Source organism: Arachis ipaensis, chromosome B9 (assembly GCF_059453495.1).
Source record: "Arachis ipaensis isolate K30076 ecotype BB chromosome B9, ASM5945349v1, whole genome shotgun sequence".
Lineage (NCBI taxonomy): Eukaryota > Viridiplantae > Streptophyta > Magnoliopsida > Fabales > Fabaceae > Arachis > Arachis ipaensis.
The window spans coordinates 96,832,894-96,841,446 of NC_142444.1; the positions used below are offsets into that span (position 1 = coordinate 96,832,894).

An 8,553-nucleotide genomic window follows, 5' to 3' on the forward strand; every position below is an offset into this window, starting at 1 on the left:
TATTGCACATGGTAATTCAATTATTTGATTTTACATGAGCATGCTTCCCAAAATTTTTATTTGAATAATTTTATTCTATTCAACTTTTCTACCTTTTGTTTTTATCATCCATGTTCCCAATAGGTTTCCCACACTTAAACAATTACACACTTTCTATCTTAAGCTAACCAAGGATTCAACTTGGGATTTTTATTTTGTTTTTCTGCTTAAGGCTAGTATTGTGGCTTATAGAATAAGAGGGAATTTAAAGGCTCAAGGGGGCTAACAAGGGTGATGTAAAAGGGTAGGCTAATTTGGGATAAGTGAGCTAAAATTAAACAATGGCCTCAATCACTCTCTTGGTATGTATTTCTATTCTATAATCGGACATATAGATTAAAACAAAGTAAAGAACATCAGAAAAAAAAAGGCGGAACACATAGGAATAAAATTTATGGTTTGAATGTAACCATACAATTAAGCTCAAAACTCACAGGCTGTGTGTTCTCTAGCTCAAAAATCATTATTAGTTATGTATGTCACGCAAGTAAAATCAAAAGTTCCCATTATTCTCAATGTAAAACTTAAGGTGGCTTTAAAGTTCCCATTATTTTCAATGTAAAACTTTATTTCCATTTACTGCTTTCCTTTACTTTTGATGTCATTTATATTTCTGCACATTTACAATTCTGCAATCATAATCTATTCTGTTTAGCTTGACTAATTCACCAATTGATTAAAATTTCTCAAATCTACCAATCTCTGTGGATACGATCCCACTCCACTGTGGGTTATTACTTGACGATAATTTTGGTGCACTTGCTAAAAGAACGAATTCATCATTTTCATATGGGGAGTGAATTCCGGTCTTCAAGTTTTATGGTGCCATTGCCGGGGATTGGTTTGAATTTGACAATGATTAAATTGATTGGAGAGCTAGATTAAGCATTTTAATTACCTCGTTATTTTCCTTTTAGTTCTTTAATTTTACTGTCTATTTTGTTTCCTTTTTTTTTGAGATCTTAGTTATTCATTGTTTATATTTCCATTCTTCTAATTGTTTGATTAATTGCATCAACCAAGCTAACCATTAATCTTAACAAGAGTGATTCCTTCACTTGCCCTATGCTTGCTGTTTGTTGAATGTATGATAGGTAGAAAGGGAGAAACTTCATCTTCCTTCGATAGTGAACCTGAGAGGACCTTCCTTAGATTAAGGAGGGAAGCAAGAGGCAAAGGCATAGTTAGAGAGGAATTAGTGGAGGAAGATCTGAGAACTAATATGGAGGAAGAAGTGCATAACAATATTGGAAAGGATGCTGGCAATCATGTTGGGCAAGAGAGGAGAGTCTTAGGCTCCTACATCAACCCAAATCCAGAAAACTGTGGTAGCAGCATTCTAAAGCCAACAATCCATGCTAACAACTTTGAGTTGAAACCTTAACTCATCACACTTGTCCAGAACAACTGTTCATATGGAGGAGGTGCCCAGGAGGACCCAAACCAATATCTCACTACATTCTTGAGGATCTATGATACTGTAAAGTCCAATGGTGTACACCCTGACACCTACAAGCTACTTTTGTTCCCTTTCTCACTCAGAGATAAGGCAGCAAAGTGGTTGGAAGCATTTCCCAAGGAGAGCTTAACCACATGGGATGATGTTGTAAATAAATTTCTAGCAAGATTCTACCCTCTACAGAGAGTCAACAGGCTAAAAGCTGAGGTGCAAACTTTTAAACAGCAAGACGGTGAAACACTCTATGAGGCCTGGGAGAGGTTCAAAGATTTGACAAGGAAATGCCCACCGGATATGTTCAATGAGTGAGTGCAACTACACATCTTCTATGAAGGGCTGTAATATGAGTCAAAGCAAGCAGTAGATCATTCTTCAGGAGGCTCACTCAACAAGAAGAAAACCATTGAAGAAGCCATAGATGTCATTGAGACTGTTACTGAGAATGAGTATTTTTATGGTTCAGATAGAACTCAAAAAAGAGGAGTAATGGAGCTCAATTCAATGGATGCCCTGCTGGCCCAAACAAATTGATCACTGCACAATTAGCAGCCTTGACCAAGAAAATGGAGAGTAATCAAGTCTCAGCCATTCAAGCCCAAGCCCCTCAACAAGAAGGAGATGCACCAGAAGTTGAATGTGAATGGGAGCAAGCTAACTATGTGAATAATTCTAGACTACCATATGATCTAAACTCCAAGACATACAACCCAGGTTGGAAGAACCACCCAAATTTTGGGTGCGAGAACCAACAAGGCCACAACTAAGACCATAACAAGCCATACCAATCCAATCACTACCAGAATCACAACCCCAACCATCAATCAAGCAGCAACAGACCCTACCATAATTCACAAAACACATCATATCATTCCACCCAACAAATAAACAACAACCCCCATCAAGACGCATCAACCTCAACCATGCAACCATGTGAAATCAAGAGCAACTTCGAGAGAGTAGAGGCTGCAATAGCACAACTGTCATCACAGCTGATATGAGCTATTTTCACCCTTTTGGAGAGACAAACACAGGCTGTCAGGAGGATAGATGCCAATTAAGAAGAATACAGATCGAATCTGAAGAACCAAGGTGCGGCTATTTCAAAATTAGAAGCACATGTGGGGACTTTATCCAAGCAAATTCCAATGTCTACACATACATTTTCCAGTGATACTATGGCCAACCCAAGAGGAGAATGCAAGGCCATCACACTTAGAAGTGGGAAAGTTATAGAAGAAGTGACCCCAAGCCAGGGCAATCATGAAAAAGAAGCTGCAGAAAAGCATGAAAACAAGAATGAAGAAGAAACCCCTGCCCCCTCCTCACCAAAGCCACTCTTGAAGCCTTATGTGCCAAAGGCACCATATCCACAAAGGCGGAGGAAGGATGTGAAGGATATCCAATTCTCTAGATTCTTAGAGATCTTCAAGAAGCTCCAAATCAACATACCATTTACTGAGGCATTAGAGCAAATGCCACTTTATGCCAAATTTTTTGAGGAGCTCATGACAAGAAAAAGAAACTGGGGAGAAAAAGAGACCATAGTGCTAACTAAGGAGTGTAGTGCCATTATACAAAAGAAGCTCCCTCAGAAGATGAAAGACCCTGGGAGTTTCCAAATCCCCTGCATCATAGGGGATATCAATATTAAGAAAGCCTTGTGTGACTTGGGAGCTAGCATCAATCTCATGTCTCTAACCATGATGAGGAGGATAAAGATTGAGGAAGCCAAGCCAACAAGAATGGCACTCCAATTGGCTGACAGAACATTCAAGTTTCCATATGGAGTAGTGGAAGACTTGTTGGTGAAAGTTGGAGAATTCATTTTCCCAGCTGACTTTGTTGTGCTGGATATGGAAGAAGAGGCTAACCCATCAATCATCCTAGGAAGGCCATTCCTAGCTACTGCTGGAGCCATCATTGACGTGAAAAAAGGGGAACTAGTCTTGAGATTGCATGAAGAGAAGATGGTCTTTAATGTCTTTAAGGCAATGAGTTACCCCAAAGAATCCATAGGAGAATGCATGATGGTAGACACCATAGAACAGATAGTTCAAGGGATTTTGGAAGAAGAACAATGTGAAGAAACTATGGAGTTAGAACAACAAGCATCAAGTGGAGAACTACCATAAGGAACCATGGAGAATTCAATCATGTTGAACCACAAGGACAACAAGGAAGTGGAGGCACCAAAACTAGAGCTGAAGACCATACCACCAAGCTTGAAATATGCAAATTTGGGTGACAACAACACTCACCCAGTGATCATCAATTCAAGCTTGAGTAAGGAGCAAGAAGAGGAGCTTATCCAATTGCTGAAACAATACAAGGATGCCATAGGCTGAACACTCACAGACTTAAAAGGAATCAGTCCTTCAACGTGCATGCACAAGATCCTACTTGAAGAAGGTGTTAAGCCCTCAAGACAGCAACAAAAAAGGATGAATCCAACCATGAATGAAGTGGTCCAAAAAGAAGTGTTGAAGTTATGGCAAGCAGGGGTGATTTACCCCATCTCAGACAGTCCTTGGGTAAGCCCTGTGCAAGTAGTGCCAAAGAAACGAGGGGTCACTGTTGTACCAAATGAGAAGAATGAGTTGATACCCACAAGAACAGTGACTGACTGACGCATGTGCATTGACTATAGGAAGCTTAATGAGGCCACCAGGAAGGATCACTTCCCTCTGCCTTTCATGGATCAGATGCTTGAGAGATTATCCAGACATGAATATTATTGCTTTCTAGACGGTTATTCGGGTTACAACCAAATAGTTGTAGACCCCAAGGACCAGGAGAAAACTTCATTTACTTGTCCATATGGTGTCTTTGCTTATAGGAGAATGCCCTTTGGATTGTGCAATGCACCTGCAACATTCTAAAGGTGCATGCTCTCCATATTTTCAGACATGATTGAAAGATTCATTGATGTGTTTCTGGATGACTTCTCTATATTTGGTAACTCGTATTCTAACTGCTTGCACCACTTAGCCTTGGTGCTAAAGAGATGCCAAGAAACCAACCTTTTTTTGAACTGGGAGAAATGTCATTTCATGGTTACAGAGGAGGTGGTTCTTGGTCATAAGATCTCAAAAAGGGGCATAGAGGTGGACAAGGCTAAGGTGGAGGTGATTGAAAAGTTACCCCCACCTTACAATGTCAAAGCAATTAGAAGTTTTCTAGGACATGCTGGCTTCTATAGGAGGTTCATTAGAGACTTCTCCAAGGTTGCCAAACCTTTGAGCAACCTGCTTGTCTCTGATATACCTTTTGTTTTTTATAAGGAATGCATGCTATCCTTTGAAGAACTTAAGAACAAACTCTCCTTTGCACCTATCATAGCACCACCATGCTGAGTTGATGTGTGATGCATCAGATTTTGCTGTGGGGGCTGTTTTAGGACAGAGGAAGGACAAATTGGTGCATGTCATTTACTATGTTAGCAAGGTCCTTAATAAGAATTAAAGGAACTATACCACTACAAAGAAGGAATTACTTGCCATTGTCTTTGCTTTTGATAAATTTAGATCATATCTTATTGGATCTAAAGTAATTGTATTCACTGATCGTGCAGCACTCAAATACTTGCTTACCAAACAAGAGTCCAAGCCCAGATTAATAAGATGGATCCTGCTACTCCAAGAGTTTGACATTGAAATTAAAGATAGGAGTGGAGCAGAGAACAAAGTGGTTGACTACCTCTCAAGGATTCCACAAGAAGAAGACGAGACACACCAGTTTGCAGTGAATGAGAGCTTTCCTGATGAGCAGTTGATGATGGTCCAAGAAGCCCCTTGGTTTGTAGACATAGCTAACTTCAAGGCTATTGGGGAACTACTAACCAACACCAACAAACACATGAGGAGAAAGCTAATCAAAGATGCTAAACATTACATCTGGGATGAGCCCTATTTATTCAAAAAGTGTGCAGATGGGACCTTGAGAAGGTGTATTTCCCATGAGGAAGGACAAGAAGTGCTTTAGCAATGTCATGGATCTTCATATGGAGGCCATTTTAGTGGGGAAAGAACTGCAGCCAAGGTGCTAGAATGTGGGTTCTATTGGCCAACCATTTTCAAGGATGCAAAGGACTTGGTGTCAAGGTGTGATGAATGCCAAAGGGCTGGCAATCTATCCAAGAGAAATGAGATGCCACATTGGTTTATAATAGAGTTAGAATTGTTTGATGTATGGGGAATTGATTTTATGGGACCTTTCCCATCCTCTTGCTCAAACAGCTATATATTGGTGGCTGTAGATTATGTGTTAAAGTGGGTAGAAGCCATGGCCACTACAACAAATGACAACAAGGTTATAATGAGCTTCTTGAGAAGGAACATCTTCAGCAGATTTGGAGTTCCTAGAGCCCTCATTAGTGATGGAGGGACACACTTTTGTAACAAGGAACTTGAGACACTCCTTCTTAGATATGGAGTCAAGCACAAAGTGGCAACTCCATACCACCCACAGACCAACGGGCAAGCAGAGATTTCAAATAGGGAGCTCAAAAGAATTCTTAAAAAAACTGTTGAAAACTCAAGAAAGGATTGGTCTAAGAAGCTGGATGATGCATTATGGGCCTACAGAATAGCCTTCAAAACACCCATTGGGATGTCGCCATACCAATTAGTGTTTGGCAAGGCTTGCCACTTACCAGTTGAGCTTGAACATAGAGCATTCTGGGCTCTAAAAATGCTAAACTTTGATGATCAAGCTGCTGGAGAAAAGAGACTAATGCAACTCAATGAGCTGGAGGAGTTTAGGAATCAAGCATATGAGAATGCAAAGATCTACAAAGAGAACACAAAAAGGTGGCATGATCAGAGGATAGCTAGGAGGGAGTTCACTGAAGGACAAAAGGTGCTGCTGTACAATTCAAGACTCAAGTTCTTCCTTGGGAAGCTTAAGTCTCAATGGTCAGGACCCTTCACCATCCTCAAGGTGTCCCCCTATGGCCATGTAGAGCTTATGGAGGACAAAACACAAAGAACCTTCACTGTGAATGGCCATAGACTCAAGCATTACCTCAGGGACTCACTGGATGAGAGGAGAGTGAGCTACAACCTCAGCTAAGAAAGGAAGAACGTCAAGCTAGTGACGATAAAGAAGCGCTAGTTGGGAGGCACCCCAACACTTTATATCCTTTTTGATTTATTGCTTTCTTAGAAGTAGTTAAAATTTGCCAATTTAGGTGGCTTAAGTTTCAGTTTAAGAATTGTGTTTCATTGCCTTCTAGAAGTAGATTGTAGGTAGTAGATTAGGAAGTTTAATATCAGTTTTGGTAGTTAGGAGACCCATACATTATGTTTTCTTCTATTCAGGGAATGCAATTTGATGAATATATTTATTGATGATGAGTGATTGGGCTGAGAACTAGCTGAAAAGCTAAGTTTGGTGTGACTACTTACCCTCTTAATCTAGGCTTACAATTATTTAAATGAATTAATCTTGAGGAGTAAGCCCAGAGATTAAGTTTGGTGTGGCCACTACCATACAGAATACCATCTAGCAGGCCCAATACTACTCAATTTGAAAGCAATTAATATATTGGTGAGAGCATGAAAGTGGTTTTTAATTATGTTTAGAAGAGGTTGGAAATGAAGGGATATGAAAGGATTGAAATTATTCCACCTTTATGAACACATTAGAAACCCAATGATGAACCCAATTTATTAAGATGCAATGTGATTAAGTTTGGTGTCCCAAGGGACACCCATCAGTTGCAATTCCATTCACTTATATTAAAAAGGAATGTGGAGGAGTCTTTTGTCATTGTTGATGGGGTTTCAGTTTTATTTTCAGGAGAGAGAATGGGGCCCACATGATTGGTAGCACATAAAGCAAAGAAGTCAAAGTGTACTTGCACTTTGGAAGTCAACACATGCAAGAAGCAAAGTGGGATAAGGATTAGTGCCTCTTCCCATGCTAGGCGCCACTCCCCAAGTGGGAAAACATTGAATTGCTTTACTTCCCACCATTCGAACCACACTTTCCAACCCTATAAATGCCCCCTACTTTTTCCCACCTCTCTCCACACTTCAAACCCCAACTTCACATACGAAAAGACCCCACAAGTCCTTCTTTCTTTTCATCTCTTTTCTCTTTCCCTTACCTTTCTTTCTCTACTTCTTTCCCTTTCTTGATTGGGACAATCAAGTCCTAAGTTTGGTGTTGGAGCAAAACTTTATTTTGCTTGCTCTTACAACAATCCCCAACATTCTTTTAACCTTCAAACACACTTTCTCAACCCAATGGTACCACCAAAAGCCTCAGCATCAAAGAAAAGAAAGACTAAGGAACCAATATCTGGATCCTCAAGTTCAAGCTTCAATGAGTACAAGTTCCTCTCCTTATTCAACCAAAATCAGTTTTATGGTTGGGTGAGTGAGAGGAGAATCATTTCAGAGGTCGGTTTCCAGCTGGGAAGAAACGAGCACCCTGAGATCAACAGAGAGATCAACAACAGGGGCTGGGCACTCTTGTGCAACCTACCAAAGAAGGTGGTGGAAGATTTGGTGAGAGAGTTTTATGCCAATGCCGTGCCTCAGTCAGGACAACCCTATGGCTATCTTAGCTATGTAAAGGGGAAGCCTATTGATTACAACCCCACCAATATAGAGAGGATGCTAATGGTGAAGCGGACAAACTCCACCCGAAGCTATGAGGAAAGAATGAAGCAACAAGACCCAGGATTTGATGAAATCCTCAATAAAATCTGTGTGTTGAATGTACAATGGATAAACGACAAGGATGGGAGGCCCAACCAGCTGAGAATAAGAGACTTGAGCTCCCAAGCTAGAGGGTGGCTGGATTTTGTGAAAAGGTCCCTAATCCCCACATCCAACACTTCAGAGGTGATCAAAGAGAGAGCTGTGCTCATATACAGCATCATGAAGGGTGAAAATGTCAATGTTGGGGAGCTGATTGCCAACAACATCAATAAAGTGCTGAAAAGCACCAAAGATAGCTCAAGGTTGGCATTCCCCAGCATCATCCAGAGGCTATGTGATGAAGCTGGGGTTGAGAAGATCACTGATGAAGTACTGGTGGAGCAAGAC

At 40.6% G+C, this 8,553-nt stretch overlaps 1 non-coding gene across 1 annotated transcript; it reads right to left on the reverse strand.

Annotated features, from left to right (window-relative positions):
* Window positions 1-1,690: 1,690 nt before the first annotated feature.
* On the reverse strand, window positions 1,691-1,797 carry LOC148545557 (small nucleolar RNA R71). Its single transcript, XR_015901658.1, has one exon. It is a non-coding gene; the product is annotated as a small nucleolar RNA R71 (small nucleolar RNA).
* Between the last annotated feature and the right edge of the window lie 6,756 nt (window positions 1,798-8,553).